Source organism: Oryzias melastigma, linkage group LG15, assembly GCF_002922805.2.
Source record: "Oryzias melastigma strain HK-1 linkage group LG15, ASM292280v2, whole genome shotgun sequence".
NCBI lineage: Eukaryota > Metazoa > Chordata > Actinopteri > Beloniformes > Adrianichthyidae > Oryzias > Oryzias melastigma.
In genome coordinates this window covers 17,036,255-17,054,753 of record NC_050526.1, presented here as the reverse complement: position 1 = coordinate 17,054,753, position 18,499 = coordinate 17,036,255, and the positions used below count along the sequence as shown (strand labels likewise).

The 18,499-nt window shown below is 39.8% G+C and overlaps 1 long non-coding RNA gene across 1 annotated transcript in view; it reads left to right on the top strand.

The window, feature by feature from the left end:
- The window catches only part of LOC118599755, an 18,335-nt gene extending 864 nt beyond the window's left edge, over positions 1-17,471 (top strand). The window contains exon 2 of the long non-coding RNA XR_004949248.1: positions 16,461-17,471. This is a non-coding gene — a long non-coding RNA (uncharacterized LOC118599755). The remainder of the gene's footprint in view (positions 1-16,460) is intronic.
- Positions 17,472-18,499: the final 1,028 nt, after the last annotated feature.

Here is an 18,499-nt window from a genome sequence, read left to right as displayed (position 1 = left end):
ATTGAGAAAAAGTATAAAAAGTGTATATTCTTGAGTCATTTTTGGATGTTTGTGGGTATGCATAAAGAAAGGGAAAACAAACTAAAACTCTCTTTTTTTCTCTGTAAGACGTACATTTATGCCCCTCGTTTTTTTGTTTGTAATACTTTGCCGTGTTGTAGACTGTTACACAATAAATGTTTATCCTGTTCGGCGCGTGACCTTAGATGTGTTTTAGATTTTGGTTTGGCCCCCTGTGTGATTGAGATGACAGTTCGGGGGACTTTAACACCAGAGCTCCAGTGTTTATGTTCTTTGATTTCCTGTCATTTTTTAATTGTCAGCACAAACAACGTAATTCCAGCAGATTCTGAAGGAGAAAAGCAGCTTGATGAGCTGCTTTTCTCCTTCAGAATCTGCTGGAATGATTGTGTTAAGAATTGAAGTTTAAGCATCACCGGTGAAGCCCCAGGTGTTAAAGGGTTAATAAACTTTAAAAAACAGAATTCATGAGATGATTTTATATGAGATCAAAATGGCCTTGGACCAGATTGTTTTACCTCGGAGTACAACACGATTCTCTGAGGATTCCTGGTAACCATAGTGAAGTAGAGGAGGAGAAACAGCATCTCTTTGGTGGGATGGGGAGCTTCCGAACACAGACACAATTGTTTATTCATGTGAAAGCAGGAAGCTCAGAATCCAAAAGGGATGAGCGAGGAGGAGGAAAGACTGTTGAGTTTACAAGTATGAGAGACTGGCTGAACTGTTGTCAGCAGCGTGTGATCCTGGAGTGTACATTAGTGGTTTCACATCAAGTCCTTCCAGCCAGTCTGAGCTGAAAGCTGCATCTCTGCCAGCTCCTCACCACTGAACTCTCAGTGGCAGAACTCAAGTCCCGGCTGTGACAGCTGTGGGCCATGAAGTGCTGTTTCCCAGAGAGCCAGCCAAACATTCCTCCATGCTTTGAGGCTCTCAATAGGAACAATAACTTCAGCAACAGCGAGGCACTCCAACGAGCAGAGGACGAGGAGAAGTGGTGGCTTGTTTTCTGAGAGTGTCAATTATCCCACTGACTATATATCTTGCTTTCCTCAGTTCTCTTTTCTCTCTTTGCTTTGACCGTCCTAGCTCACACTTCAGAAACTTTACATGGTTTAAATATTCCACTTTGTCCTGTGCTTTGGCAGAGCTGCCCACGCATTATGCACAAGCTTCATTTCCATCCACTTTCCTTTTAAGTGCGGCTTAATTCATCTGGAGAGAATGTTGAGGCTCCCTCTGAGAGCTGAAAGAACAGCACCAAATGAGCGCCGACAAAGAAGCCCAACCTGATCCGCAGAAAGAGGCTTCATACTGTTTCTTTTTTATTACTCTCTAACACAGACTCTGTTCCTGTACTTCACATCACAAATCAAGCTCAGCCATTTTTCTTCTTCCCTGACAGGCTTTGAAATGTCAAATCGGCCCCATAAGTGCAGGACGATTACGCTCAGACGTACACCTCACTGCACACAGGAAATGACTCCTCCTTCTCATGCAAATGCATTTGATCAAACTGCACTAATGAGTCAGACACATCCTATCGCCGTTTGAGAAAAGGGGCAACAATCAACATTTTTAAGCCAGTCAATGATTCAGATTGGTTGGAATAATGAATCAAATATGGAGGTAAAAAATAAAATAGAAAGTGAAAAATGATTTTTTCTTTTGTGTAAAATATCTGAGGACAAACAGAGTCTTTCTGTTATTAGAAATACGATTAAACCAGCAGCATAAACAGAAATGAGTGTGACTGATTCACAAAAATTCAAGAAGCACCCAAGCTAAAAAGTTATATTATTCTGCATATAAGATTGAAAAATCCTCCAAACCACATGTGTCAAAGTCAAGGCCCAGGGGCCGGATCCGGCCCCCAGGTAATTCTATCCGAACCCTCCAGATCATTTTATTTTATTGTTATTAATGATCCGATGTTATCTTGCATTTATTTCTAACTTGTATAATTTTAACAGAATATATTTTTATGGAGAGTAAAATATTGAAAGTTATTTAAGGTTTAAGTTGATTTATTCTGGAATAATATTCCTGTATTTTTATTATTCATAATCATGTTTAAAAGTTACAGTTTTAAAGTTTTAAAAATTGGCATTCTGTTAACTTTTTGGACTATTTTGGCTTTTACTAAGATTGTTTAGGCTATTTTGGAGATTATTTAAATTTACATGCTAGCTGTTTTGGCTAATTCAGGCTTTTCTTTTTATTATTATTTTTTCGGCTGTATTAGAGTTAAGCCAAAATTTTAGCTTCATGCTACATGCTAGCTGTTTCAACAGAGACATTCCATCTCCATTGAAACATGTCGGGTATGAATTTAATCACATGTCTAATAACAAAATAATCAAGTTATGTTTTATTTACTTTACACAGAAATTAGATACATATAAAGATCTAATGGTCATGTCAATTTAACAGCAAAACGAATCGTAATGGAGTTATTTATTTATTTTTACATAAACTGAAGTTCCAGTTCACAAAAAAACATGAAAGCAGGAATTCGCAAATGTAGAATCCTGTGGAGAAATCTTCTCAAAATGACACAAATGTTCTAAAATAGTTTCAAGTAATCATCTACTAAATTCAAAGCACCTGCACAGGTTCCCCACATGTAATTTACAAGTATTTATATACTGAAATAAATGCATTACTTTGGTATTTTACTAACTTTGTGATTTTATCTGTAGTAAAACTGCATCTGCCAAACAAACCAATCTAAACTGGTCTGGACGCTCCATATTTAATGAAACGCTGGAGTTACTGATCTTATCATGACTTAGTAAAACACATCGTCTCTCAGCACCTGTGAACCTTTAGAAATTGGTACTTGTAAATACCTGTGATCTCCTAGGATGACCCCCCCCAGGTCAGATGTGGATGTTCCTTCATGAACATCTCAACCTTCTGAGCAGGATCCAGTCTTTAGTGTGCTAATTTGTCTCCAGGTAACTGCACATTTATGAAGCTCAAGGCAGAGCGTGAGGCAATTTATTAGTCTAATTTAAAATGTCTGTCAGCAAAATGCTGTGGGAGGCAGTAACTGCCGGATAATGACAGTGCAGTGAATGGAGAGTGTCATGTTATAAAAAGGAAACGTACAGCCACTGTTTGCTATGCTGAGTTTGAGACGCCTGCCTGGGGAGTGAGGGGGCCAGGGCGTTTTATAAGTGAAAATACATGCAGCACTTGAGTAGATTTATCATTTCTGACTCACACATTAACGGACACGCCCACAGCTGACCTGAATTACCTTTTACACACATTCCCCCAATCTCTGTGGGTTTACATGGATACATAAGTGAGAAAGAAGGACCCTGATATCTGACCAACACCAGCTGTTTTCATGCACCCTTTGTACTACAACAGCAACACAACCGAGGCTCATCTTTGTTCAGTCTCAACTCCCCAGTTTTCAATTCATGCACCGAAATTACCAACAAAGATAACTGATTGCAAAGTTTTTCTTGAAGTTTAAAGTTTTTTTTCCTGTGTGTTTCTTATCGGTGTAACTTATTTAAGGGTGTGAATGTTTCTTACAGCATTCACACTATAGTGATTCTCCTGCTCCTTTCCGTACATTTTTCGGCACGTAAAAACTCACATGTGTTTTGGTCAAAACATTCAGCTTGTTCGGGACATTACTGCTTGTTTTTTGGTGTTCATAAACTTCATAGTTTTTGAAATATTGAACAAAATTTGCCCTATAGGAAATTAATGAGAAATTGCTCAAATCCTTCAAAAATGTTGTGCACTTTGAAACACAATTCCCACTTTAAAATGTTTAGCAACTTCTGGGTTTTAAGATTAATTTGGCTTTTTTTTTTTTTTTTAAACAACATCTTAGCTGTTTTCGACTAAATTAGAAATTTTTCAAATTTTTAAGCCAATTTGGATTTTAGCTAACATTTTAGCATTGTGCTAACTGTTTTTGGCTAATTTAGACATGTTTCCAGTCTTTGGCTAATTTGGCATTTAGCTAAAATTTTAGCAAGCTTTCAGCTTCAGCATTTTCAGTAAACTGCTCCTGCATTGTTAGGTCACATAGAGCTTACAGCATTCACACTTGCATTACTGCAGTTAATGCTATATATCTAGTTAAGTAATTGATGTATTAATCATTAAATAGGTTCTGCCTTTCAGGTAATTTTGAATAGTTTTTGTCACATAATGCTAGATTGTCCTTTAGCCCTAGAAGAGTTTTGCTTTAAAAAGATACACCGTCATTTTTGCCAGGTAATTTTTACCCGATATAATATACTCAATATAATGTATTTATCATAAAAATGTATTAAAGCATGACACCACAATCTTAAATTAGAGCAGTTTTGTTTTATTTTCAACAGTGGTTTATGTAACAAAATGGAAAATACAAACATAGGAAGATCTTAAATACATTCTTGAAAATTACTAACAAATTAGGAATTTAAAAACAAAAAATTCCTAAAAAATAGTGATACTGGAGACTTGGTCTTTGGTGCACCCATTCCTGTGACATATGAGACTTTTCCCAGGGACCCAGGACACTCACAAAAATGCAACATATTGAAAATCATGTAAATACTTTTGCCTGGGTGAAAATCACCCGGCGATAGCACTCTAGGGTTAATCAAATCATCTCAGTTTTGGAACACCTGATTTTTGTATTTTTAGGAAAACAATGTCAACATTCTGTGTCGAGCCCTGTGATGGACTGGCACACTGTCCAGGCTGCACCTCGCCTCTGCCCAAAAGCAGCCGGGTAGACTCCAGTATCACCGTGACCCTACACAGGATTAAGCTTGTTTAGAACATGAAAAAATGAATAAAAGAATGAAAGAATTCTATGCCAAAAACTAATAAAATACACCAGTTTAAACAAGGTATTGTGTCCCTGACCCCAAACTGCTTGAGTGACTGATCCAGAAGGACATGCTTTCCCTGCAGTTGTGCTGGCTGAAGTGTGTATTTGAAAACACTGGGCCGTTCCCTGTGTGTTTGTTGATTTGTGTGTTTGTTGATTTGTGTGGGGTCTTCATTTTCAGCTGGGAGACGGTAGAGCTGAACACACCCAGCTGGCCAGGTGTAATGGCCCTCTAACCTTCAAGCAATGGGGGGTCCAGGCTGAGTGGAACAGCCATAAATCCATGGTCACAGAGCAGGTGGGCCTTCTAGCGTTTTTTTGCTGCCTGCGGCCACCATGCATCCTCCCTCGTCCCGTCTGTCATGGAGGAGCATTTCTCTGTGTCTAAGGATGGCCGTGGTGCAGGGGTAGAGCGGTCAACCTCTGACTGGAAGATCACAGGTTCAGTTCCTGGCTTTGCCCGCCCATGTATCGACGTGTCCATGAGCAAGACACTGAACTCCACATTAGTCCTGGTGAATGTGTGCATGGTTAGATGAGTCTGTGACTGAAAAGCACTATAAGCCTTTAAAGAAGATAGTAAAGCACTACATAAGTAAATGTCACTTACTATTCAAATGCAAGAAGTAAGAATGCTTTTGTAAAATAAAAATTTTAACATGTTAAGGAGATGCACACATTTCCTGTTTTGTTCCACTTTCGAAACAAAAGTGGAAAAAAAATTTTCAAAAATAAAAAAACCATCCCTGACCACCTCCACCCAGGACCAGGATGGAGTGACTAGGTGTGCTGGACATGGTGTGCTGGCCCTGTCGGGTCTGGTATGTGGATTTTCCTCCCTCTTGAGTGACTGGGGCTTGGTGCTGTGGATGGGTGAGGGTCTATTATGGCAGGGGTCAGCAACGTTTATGACATGAAATTTTCTCCTTAAAGGCGCAGAGAGACAGACTGACAGTCCTCATGAAAAGTACACAGTCTATTGTTCTGAATTAAAAAATAAAACTCTTTATGTTAAGCAATACTCCAAAGTTATTTAATAAATGTTTACAAATCATGATCAGAAGTGATTTGGATGGATATGGATCTCCAGTTGGCGGAAGTCCCCGGTCCCTAACCCCGCAAATTTTTGTTGTGGCTCCTTCATGGGAGCATCTTCTCTCATTACTATTATTATTATTAATTATTTATGATTTTATCTTTCTGTCGACATCTCTCTTTATTTCTCTTCAAGCCGTACCTGAATGGTCAAATACACTTCACCATTCCTGTACAGACCTCCTTAGTACTTCATGGAGTACTACTACTGAAAGTATGAAGCATTTTGAAGTACTAAATTGAAACACAGGAATTAGTCCCACCAAAGTCAGCTGATTGAATAAAAAAATAAACTTTTCATAGTATTGTATATGTACTTTCCTCAAAAAGTATACAGTGAAAATGCTTCATACTCTCATTACTAGTACTCCATGAAGTACTAAGGAGGTCTGTAAAGGAATGGTGAAGTACTAAATTGAAACACAGGAATTAGTCCCACCAAAGTCAGCCAATTGAATGAAAAATAAACTTTTCATAGTATTTTATATGTTCTTTTCTCAAAAAGTATACAGTGAAAATGCTTCATACTCTCATTACTAGTACTCCATGAAGTACTAAGGAGGTCTGTGAAGGAATGGTGAAGTACTAAATTGAAACACAGGAATTAGTCCCACAAAAAGTCACTCAAATGATCAAAAAGTTACACTTTTCATGGTATTTCATATGTACTTTTCTTAAAAGGCATACAGTAAAAATGCTTCATACCCTAAGTACTAGTACTCCATAAAGTACTAAGGAGGTCTGTAAAGGAATGGTGAAGTACTAAATTAAAACGGAGGAGTTAGTCTCACCCAAAGTCAGCCAAATGATGTAAAGATTAGACATTTTATGGTATTTCTGATGTTCATTTCTAAAAAACTATACAGTAAAAATGTTTTATATTTCCAGGAGAAATTTTCTATTGAGGAATAAGTAGGTCTGTGATGGATTTATAATGTAATACATTGATGATTGGGATTGATCCACAGCCAAAATTAACCAATTTTATTTTAGTAATACAAGAGATTTTGAGATTGATTAAAAAAAGCAATGCACAGTTTTTTTTCTAGTAAATATCATATGCATAAAAAGCAATGTGATTTCATTTATGAGGAGTAAAAATATCATGTTTTCAAAGAGTCTCCAGGATTTTCCAGCGAGCACGGACATGCTACCGTAAGTGTTGTATGAAACTCGCAGAAAAAAAAATCCAATTAGGGCTGATTTGACCACGGAAAAACGAACAGCGGCTCACTCCGTCCTTCCAAATGCGCCTTTACGCACAGCACATCTCCGTCCTTCCACGTGCGCCTTTAAGCACAGCACATCTCCGTCCTTCCACATGCGCCTTTACGCACAGCACATCTCCGTCCTTCCACGTGCGCGCCCGCGGGGCGGGGAAAGAGAAAAAAGTAGAAAAGACTGGAGTAATCATAAAAAAGAGCGCGCCTCTCATTAAAAAGTCAGAAGGGAAAAAGAGTCACGAAGGTGCGTCGTCATCCATGACTGTTGTCACGGTAGATCGGGATTAGATTAGATTAGATCGCTTTGGATGACGATGAATTGGAGACACGCAGAATGTTAACAAGTGAAGCGGATGGATCCGGAATGAGACGGCCCCGGAACGAGAATCAGAGTGACCGCAGCTTCTGTCGTGTCTGATACGGTGAAAACCGGCCGCTCAGCTGATCTCTCCCGCCGGAGCGGTGCTCCGCCTCCAACTCTTTTACCGGAACCGGAGTGTTCCGGCATACTTTCACCCCTGGTGACAAGTCTGATCCAGCTGGATTTCAGGTGTGCACACAGGTGGGGGCGTGTCTGTCGACTCTGCTGCTCATCTCTCATTACAGCGGCAGGCGGGACTTTCGCGGAGAAATGCTGAGTTTCCGCGATTCTTTGACAGTGGTAGTTGTTGTAGTAAACTCGTGTCGGACCCCATAACATAATAAAATAATAATCTGTTTCCTCCATCTGGGATTTGTAATATCAGACAGATTCATTCGCTCTACCTCTCCACCGCGGCGCTCTGCTCTGCCTTGCAGCCGTCAGATCAAATTTCATCTTCCCCCCTTTATTAAATTCAAAGATTAATTTCAATTGATTAGTACAAAACTATGACGTCCAACTTATAACAGCAGCATTGAAAAAAAAAAAATGTTAAATAAATATAACTTCCACCAAGTGGGAGGAAACTGCATTCAGGTCCCGCAGCCCTCGGCCGACAGGTTCAGGACAGAATTTTTTTTCGGGGGCCACTAGGGGGCGCTCGAAGACCGAGAATGGGACGCGGCCCCATGGTTAAGAATCACTGGTTTAAAACTTAGCCCTGATTGGTCGGTTTAAAGCTGTCTCCTGATTGGTCAGTTTAAAGCCGCCTCCTGATTGGTCGGTTTAAAGCCGGCTCCTGATTGGCCGGTTTAAAGCTGAGGCCTGATTGGTCGGTTTAAAGCCGGCTCCTGATTGGTCGGCTTAAAGCTCTCTCCTGATTGGCCGGTTTAAAGCTCTCTCCTGATTGGCCGGTGTAAAGCCCGATCCTGATTTGTCGGTGTTAAGCTCTCTCCTGATTGGTCGGTTTAAAGCTGGCTCCTGATTGGCCGGTTTAAAGCCGGCTCCTGATTGGCCGGTTTAAAGTTGGCTCCTTATTGGTCGGTTTAAAGCCGGCATAAACTACTTGATAATGCTCAATAAAGTGAGACTTAATACATAATTAATTAAGTGTTAACTCATGCCCAAACAATGCCTAACTAATGCTTAAAAGTGTGTAGTTATTTTGAAGTGTTACCAAAAGTTCTGCATTTTGTTGTATGTCATACCAACAAAAATAGGATTGGATACATCAGAACAAAATACAAGAAATATTTCTAAGAACTTCATAACCATGAAACTAAAAGAAGTCTATGCATTTATATTATTCTTATTTTGTTACCTCATGAAACAAAGTTTGAGTAACTTAATCTAAGTTCATTCTGTTATAATGCTTTTATTCCATGTAAAATTGAATGTTTTTACTTTTTCATTAGTTTGCTAATAATAGTAATATACATTTTCTGCATTTTGACTGCGTCATTATTCTCTTTTTTTTATCCCTAACAAATGGAGTGGCGATCAGTTGTGGTATTAAATTTAAAACTTGTTCACTGGTCCTCTCCACACCTGTGAGGCTGCAATGTTGGACCCCATTATCCCACTGAGCTTCTGTCTTCACATGATGTAATCCATTGATTGGTGGAAAGGTTTTACGACAAAAGCAAGTGTCTGACCAGTGATTTTCCGACTCAAGATCCAAACTGAAAGTTCTGTCCTCTTTTCGTTTGTATTCTTCTTCGCCCCTGGAATCTTCCTTCAAAGAATAATACATTCTTTACATACAGTATAACCTCTTATTTACAGGGGTTGGGGACCAGAGATATACAGAATTTACAAATATGGAGAACCCCCCCACCAACACACACAGTTTCGCCTCACCCCACCCTGTGGTTGAAGAATGTCCGTTACTGATCCATATTCATCAAAAACACGTCTTAGTGTGCTTTGTAAAAAAAACATTTACTGAAGAAGACTGGAGTATCGCTCAACAGAAACAGTTTTTTTTCTGTTTAACTCAGAATAATTGACTGTTCTGCAGCGTAATGAACACCTGGTCCGGATTATGATGATCCTCCATGGTTATCTTTTTAATTTTCCCTCCGTTTCTGAGTCAGACGATGCAACTTCTCTTTTGCTGTAGTCGCACTGTTTTGACGCTACGTCATCGGTCTACACGCCACATTCCCTTTGATGTTCCAACGCTCAATGGAAACTCTCACTTGAAGTGAACCGGACCGTTCTAAACCGGCCAAGAGGAGAAGGTCTGTCTGTACTGCTCATTGGAAACGAGGCTTATGGTGCACTGGGGTTCTGTCCTCAATTTCTATCTCCTCCATTATTCTTTATCATTTATTTTTTACTTAGTTCTCCATGTTTCTGTTTGGTGCAGTGCGATTTGTGTGTTGTTCCTCTTTCCTTCTTTCCCACTCCCCTCCAGGGGAGCGAGAGAGATTCCAGATTCCAGGTGGCTCATCTGTGCTCCTGTTCTTGGCTGTGGACCTCGCCTCTGGCTCTACTTCCGCCCCCAGCTGAGGAATGAATTTTACTATTAACCAACTTTTACAAATAAAAAACTATAATTACAAATCAGAAATTATAATATTCATCATTTAATATTCATCATTTCAAGCTACAGTTCATGTTGGACCCTTTTATTGTGAAAAATAGAAATTCAAAAAGATACTAATACACTGCCAGATGTTACTAAGTGTTGATGGACCCTCCTCAGTGTTAGACAGCACTTAATGTAGGACTGTTTGTTACAATGTGTGAGCAACATTTTCAAGTTTCCCAAATATTTCCTGCAGCATGCTGGTGTGTGCTTTATTGCAGTGTTTGTGTGTCTGAGTGCACACTACCCTCACCAGTGTGGTGGCAGCTTGTGAGCGGTAGCACCACACAGCAGGGCTCCTACTGCGTGGTGCTTCAGAACACATGCTGACAGAGATGCTCTATTTGATGAGGTGCTAAATGTTTGTTGTTCTTTGGAACGTCTAATTTGTTGCCATAACATATGCATGTCTTCAGCTGCTGAACGATGATTGTGCGTGGAGAACTGCCAAAGTCTGTTGTGTGATCACAGATGCTTCAAACTGCTTTGATTCTCAACTTTGACAGACATACAGCAGCAAAATGAACTTCCTGACAGCTATTGATCAACAGGTGCCGCTGTTACAAAGGATCAATGGCTCTAAATAATACATAGAATGGCTGTCATTTGTTTGTATGTCTAATATTAAAAGTTTTGTTGTTGGGCGCCATCTCATTTTGAGGCACAGTTCTGTTATAAGAAACAAGACTTAAGACTTGTGTGTTTTGTGTTATTATCCTGTTGGATGATTAAACCACGACCCATTTTAAACCTCTTGGAGGAAGGACAGAGGTTCTCACTCAAGATTTGACAGTACATGACTCTATGTATCCTCTCATCCATGCTGTATATACTGCTCTTGTTCTCCATACATACTCTAAGACTAATGTAGTTGTTTACTTTTTGATGATTTGGGAGAAATATTTGGCAAAAAATGATACTGATTTTGCAATAAACTGCTTGTTAATAGTACATTCATTGAGTAAACCTGTTTCAAGGTTAATTATTTAGCTTGATTGACTTAAACTGACCCCGAGAAGAGACAGAGACAAACTGGACCCTCCATGTATGGCTGATGAGTGATTATGGAGTCAACAGCAGAGACAAAGGATAGCATCTGCATCTATGTTGACCTAACAACACACAGGCAGCTCATCAGCACAGTACACCCAGAAGAACACAACAACAGACAGTCGAGTGGAAAAGGTACCACCTCTGTCCATCTGTTGTCCAGTCAAAAGGTTAACTTTGAGAGATGGGTGTGTTGCTCATGTCCAACAGCAGGGGTTGGAGGGTTGGAGGGTGGAGGAAGGCTAAGAAGAAACTCCTGAGACCTGATCTCTTACATGGGCCATGATAACTTTTCCTGCTTGTGACTTTGTGCTGCCCTGGCCCAGTTCCTGGGTTTTCTTGAGGTGCTTCACAGAATCCCGACTGTTTGTTCATAGTCTTATTTCTGACAAAACACAACACATACTCACACACATGATGGTGACTCCTGTTCAGTTTGCCTACCCCTATCCCGTTGTGTCAGCATCCATCCAGACGTGAACAGAGAGGGACCAGGGACATGGCAAAGGTCTTTGACCTTTAACTACAAAGTGCTTGGGGACAACAAAAGCTATTGAACAGTCACTGAGTTCACATTTAAATCTAGATATAAAATAGCCCCAAGAATGCTAGGAATTCAGAGTAGTGATATATTATTTCTCTATGCCAGGATTGGTGCATTGTTTAATTTTGTTACGGCTATTTTGTCACATTTTGTGTTTAATTGGTTTATTTTCTACAGATTCACACCAAATTTTAGCATCAAACTCAGCTGCTAATGGCCTTCAGTTGAGAATGTGGTTTTTATCTTGTCATTGCTGGGTCAAAACTTGTTTCCTTCGTTGGGGGGGAGGAGAGCAGTCGTCCACTTTGTTTGGTACGTGTGAAAGTTCAATTGAAGCTGTGCTTTGACATTAATCAGATCATTTCTATGACGTCATCTTCAGAAAATAGACAAATAGTGCAGCTGAAAAAGTATCACTTAAGATTGTACTTTTTTGAAGGCATAAATTAATAAAATTAATTAATCGGTTTGAATCGATTCAAGCTTAATAGATCAATATTGATTCATAAAAATATAAATTGATTTAGCAAATAAAGCTAAAGTCTGCTTGTTTGAATTAATTGGATTTCCCATAGGACATCTAATGCTAACATTCGGTCTACTTAAACATACATTACTGACTAAGTGAACATCTTTATAAACTCACAGGCATGGATTTTACAAAGTCTTTTAAGAAAGATTTTTAAAGTAACAATTTGTGGTCTGAAACATTGTTTTTCCTCAACTGTCTTCTTCTTCTTGAATAAGGTGTAATGTTATAGTGTGATCGCCACCTAGTGTCCAAACTGAAACGTCCTCCAGGAGAAGCAGAACAATGTTTCCAATGTTAATGATCTGAACATTTTAGTTAGAACTTCTCCTTTAGAGAATCCATGTAACACTGGATGATATTAACAATCTCATTATTTCACTGATACATTTACAGTATGTGAACTGGATCAAAGTAATATGAATATATTAAAATCATATAGTAGAGTATGAATGTATTTTTAAACAAATGTGTATAAATGTGTAAACTCTAAATTGAACTGAATTGAAATATAGAAAGACTTGTGAAGCGAATCATATCGAATCTGGAAATCATAATTGATACCCAGCAGTACTTTTTTACATCACTTAATACAAATATTAGTTATTGGACCTGTTGAATTTTTGTGTATCATCTGCAAAATAGTCTTTGCTCTAGTATCAGAATTTCTATTTAGAGTTTGTACAAACCTTTCCTAAATACACACCTATTATTCTTTTTTTGGGGCCTTTCTACTTTGCTTTTATCCAGTAACCACCATTTGCAATCTTAGTGTATCTTTAAATTTATGATAATGACCTAATATTTAAATTAGTTAATTTCAATTTTAACATTTTCTATTTTAATGAATGTTAAAGTCTGTCTGATGAGACTTCCTCCACACTTTCCACGTTGAATCCTCATTCCACTCTTCAGACATTTTGGCTCCACTATTGCCTCTGCTCTCTGCACTAGACTCAATTCCTGCTCCTTCCTTCGATCTGCAGATTTTAACACTCACAAATAGCAGCATTAATGCAGTTATCACGTTCATTCTACAGCGGTTGTTACAGTGGTTTTGAGTTCGTCTTCCCTCCCTGCTTTCTCACGGTTGCAGTTTTGTGGTTTTGTTCTTTTTGTTTTCTAGCAGATGTTAAAGGGATTTTAAGTTGGCCTGTCTTCATTCTTTTTCCTTGTTGCAGTCAAGAAAACTTTTGGATTCTAACAAACACTTCAGTAGGATTTTGTTGATCTGTTTTCTGTTCTTTCAGTGCTACAGCTTCTCATTAACCACTTTTTGTGTAATCCATGTTCCAGTGTTTTTGTGTTTGTCTCTGAACTCTCAGATTTTAATGCTTACTCTCCTCCTCGTCATCGGGAGTCATATTCTTCAGGCTTGGATCTCCCACATCCCCGCCTTGTTTCTTTCTCATTAACTTTGGAGCAGATGGCAGGCCCTGCTCTCTCTGTGTGAGCTTGACTGACGGGGCTGGACATCACCTTCAACGATGACCAGTCATGTGCTGTTCCTTCCTTTCTTCTTCTGTCCTTAAACTATAACTCCTGTGTCCTCAACTCTTTCTTTAGATAAAAAGTACTGTATAAATAAAACTCATTTGACTTTACTAAACTGATATTTTTTTGTGGGAAACCTATTCATCAGTCAGTTTAAAAGGAAATCTGGCTGCCATACCATATTTCATGTAAGATCTCATTTCAGTTGAGTTTTGGACTTAAAAGTTACTGACATTTTTTTTCTCTACTTTTCTGGTGGACCATGTCCAATGAGCTGGTTTAAAAGCCAAGTTGTGGCTGTTGGGTGTGTGAACTCCAAAATATTCACATAAATAGAGCTCTTAAATTAGTTGATGATAGGATGTGCAGGTTCTGTTAGGATGTTTAGATCAGCTGAAAGTCATAGCTCAAAATAGGTGAGACATAAGAGCTCAAAGGAACAATTACCAAATATGTAGACCAGGGTTCGGCCTCCATGGTGTTTCTGTGTCTCTGTGGCTGAGCTTGAAGGCTCCCTGTCTAGTATTGACCCGAGGGGGAAAAAGCAAAATTAGGAGACCTTTTTTTTTTATGTCTCGATGAAGCCGGAGCCGGCAGCCTGTGCACCCTGCAGCGCCTCACTGTCTGTCGGCATATCATTGCAGGAGACAGAGCCATCAATCTGTCTAGAGTGTATCCCGCCGACGCCCCAAAGTAGCCGAATGAGCTCTGCCAAGCTGCAGCTCCAGCAGGTTAAGGAAATAGAGGAAGTTCTGGACAAAAACTCTTGCTTTGGACTGGTATTCTACGTGCTGCTTGAGTCACTGAAAACGTCATGTGCTCAAAGCTGAGTTCCTGATTGGCTGATGCGAGGATCTGTCACACTTCAGATATTTAAATTTTGGCCACAGCCCCCAATTCCCGCCTTGTTGCTCAAATCGAGCTGCTGCCAGACCTTCCCGCCGCGCCCGTCGCTCAAATCGCGTTTGGTGTGAACGCACCTCAGCTTTTCCTGAGTCAAATGTAGACAGAAGAGGACTACATTTATTTGGTGTGAATGCACCTTGGATTCAGCCATTCCAAACATAAACAGGAATAAAAAAAACAGTATTTTCAAATATTTAAAAAAAAAAAAAATCTGCTATGTTGCATCCTCTCTTCGTCTTGTTTCAACCATGTCACATCCCCTCCATTCCTTTGACCCATTTGCTAAGTTAACACAGGCAGCCATTCTCACATTATCACAGACAGGATTCACCTGCATTAATAAACTATAATGTTTGAAAGTTAGGAACTACAGTTCTGGCCTGCGAGACAAACAGATGGGTGTTTTTTCTTTTTCTTTTTTTCCTTTAAAGAGATGGATCCTTTTCCTTTGTGCCCATCCACTATTCCTTCTTTGTTTAACAGTTTGACAGCTGTGGTGAACAGGAGGGAGTCTTTAGCTGCTGATGACAGGCCGAAACCTTCACATCACCCCTAAAGCAAACCGAGGAAAGTCTTTCAGCTCAATGTCAACCTGCAAAGTCAAATCAGAGCTCTCAGAACCTCACCAAGAAGAGGTTATGTCTGCTGGAAAACACCTCATGCTTTATCAGAGATCTGTGAGAAACAAAGGCAAAAGCCACTGCCAGGAATGACTGCATTATTTTACCAAACAGCTTATTAGAGTGGCTCATTGCAAAGTCAAATTGATTTCCTCTCACTTCCCAGGAAGAAGTAGGTCTTTGTCCCACTGAAGACCATAACCTGGCAACATAAATAGAGTAGCAAGATGGAGAGGAAATGAACAAGGATCCATCTTCGATGTGCCGCAGAGGAACAGCTGTTTCAGGTCACAGCCAAAGATAAGCCTTCTCATTCCTCTCCCTTTTCTCCCTCTCTTCTCCTTATTCAGGTTTAGCCTCACTTTTTGAAACATTTTGACACTTAAACCAGCTGTCCTTGCTCTTCCCATCCTCTCCTAGCATTCACCATCCCTGGATGCTCCGTTTAAACCAGGCACATCTGGGAAACTCTAATATTAGATTTGATATTGAATAAAATTAGTTATGTGCATTTGGAAAAAACTAAAGAACAATTTGTAGTCATCAAACAAAAATGTACATGTAAGGAGAAAAAGTTGCATCTATGTAAACTGTCTTTTTTATATGGATTTTAACAGGATCTTTAATTTCAACAGTTAAAACTGCATCCATTTAAACTGGGTCGTGAATAAATGCTAGGCTGTTTTTCCGTCCGTCTTTTTTTTTATTTAAGATGATTAAAAATGCATGTAGAAGGAAAGCTTCAAAAGTGTGTAGCTTGATTAAAGGCCAAATACTAATAAAGAGCGCTGAATGCACGTCATCAGGTGACTAACCCTCGTAAATTTGGTTTTGTTGTTGAGGTACTAACTGATGGGGCAGCTGTGGCTCAGGTGGTTGAGCTGGTGAGCGAATGGTCGGCGGTTCGATCCCAGATACCGCCAGTCAACTGTTGTTGTACAGCAAGACACTTCATAGAAGCACAATGATTTAACCCTTTAACACCTTAAAATACAGTAACTTTTCAACCGTAAACACAATAAAAAAATACAATAAATCAAAGAACATGAACACTGGAGCTCTAATGTTAAAGGGTTAATGCTTTTCAGTTTGAATACGTGTGTGGGGAGTTAAATGTTTGAGTTTTATTAGAACTCAAATGTGTTCATTAACGTTCTTTTGATTGGCAGGTGGGCGGGCTCAACATCACCTTCATCACACACTGCTGGGAGGTGTGGCCTGTCAACGGACTCCTCTTCATTCCTGAACACACAGTTGCTACAAAACAAGCAGTAAATATAATATCTGTATCAAAATTGATTAAAATAGTCTAACTTGAAATGTAAGCATTTCTAAATGGTCAGCTGTGTTTTTTTAAACTTAGTTAACAGCTTTTCTTTTACACACAACTGAAACATTAATGGAAGATTTTGTAGAAGCTGAGAGACAAGATGTAGAACATCTTTTTTGTGGCATTGAATCCCTGTTAGTGATAAGGCGCCGTGTTGGTCTATAAGCCAATTACTCTCTTCAGTCAGTTTACTAAGTGTGGGTGAACTATACACGGTAAATGTGTCTGCACGGGGTGTTGACCTCCAGACAGCTTACTCACAGCAGCAGCAGAATCCTTATCGGGCCTGACTTCTCTGATGCTGTTCTGATGGGCCCATCTGCTTCACACTGCTGGATCCAGAAACAAAACCACTGATAATGTTAACGTGAAGAGAGGAGGGCAGTGCAGAGTAGTAACACAAGAGGAAATGATCCAAATGAATAAAGATGCTACACAGGTTTAAAAATATACACACAAACGGAAAATCTTGGAAATGTGTAAAAGGAACAAAGTGTATGCTTATGTGTTGATGCTTTTTCTTTGTTTTTTTCTTTAATTCTTTTGTCTTTATGTGCATAATGATTGTGTGATTAATGTGTATGTGGGAAATAAGGACCATTCAATAGTCGATTGCGCACAAAGGCAGGAGGCGCGGCTCAGAGTTAAAATTAATTTTTATTACAAAAATTCTGAAAACACAATTAAAAGAGTTCAATAAAAACACAATCAAACACAAACTAAATGGGGAAAAAGTCAGTTGGCTGAGGCCTCCAAAACAAAACAACTAAAATATAGTTCACCCCACTCACATGATACAGTGAATCTCTTCACCAGGACATGACACTCTGAAACTGCAACAAAAAAAAAATCAAGAAGACAGAGGGAATGACCCATGAGAGATTTTTATCCAGTGAAAATGAAAAAAGACATGAGATTTTGAAATAAGGATTCCAACACTGGCACCTGGGTCCTCAGCACTGACGGAGTGGGGCAAACAAAATAGTTAGAATTCATTCACACACAAAAGAAAACATAAAAAGAAACACTTTGGCTCATGCAGCTCCAGTCCACCAAATCCAACAAACAATGCAGCGCTCATCCAATCATTAAAACCACAACCTTAAAAGCAGGCAGCTAAAAGGTTTGGGATTAAAAGTCTGAGGATGGAAACCGCTGCTGTTCCTCTTTTCTTTTCGGACTACGGTGGAGTCGAGGAGCGCCCTGGTAGTCCTTCATGCACCTCCGTCGAACATAGCGGCTGGTATCTCCCCCAGCAGAACCCTCGTGGTAAAAGATGTGATTAAGAACAGGCCAGCAGAAGAACTTGTCCAGAAACCAATGAAAATAAAGCAGCAGCCGTTCCACTGCAACTGGGAGCACCAGAAAGTCCCTGGTGATGGAAGACATAAATGAAATAATTAAGAAAGAAGACTACTTAAAGGACAGTGTGAGGCTTGAGCACCGCTGACGTTCGTCACCTGAGAAGGACAGAAAAACGGCACGCTAAAAGCCGGGGCTCTATTTAAGCTCAGTTCCAGTTTTTGGTTATCCGGAGCTACAAAATAAAACAAGAGTAATGTGAAGCCTGCTGACAGCTTCCTGTAGGCAGCCTGCCACCACAACATTACCTGCGAGGCGAACCGGAGGTGTGCAACCAGGATGTGGGCAATTCCAACGACCAGACGATGCCCATGATGGCCAGTGGGCACCTCAATCTTTATATGGTGCCTCTAGAGGCCACCGCCTGCAATTATCCTCCCAGCCACACCTGCATCAATCCATCCTGCTGCATGTAGAAATGTATGCACAAAATAATAGGGCCCGCCCTGGCTCCGGGCGGCGCCCGTCTTTGCGGCGAGGTCTGGAGGGGTGGTGGTGGTCGGGGGGTGGTCTTGT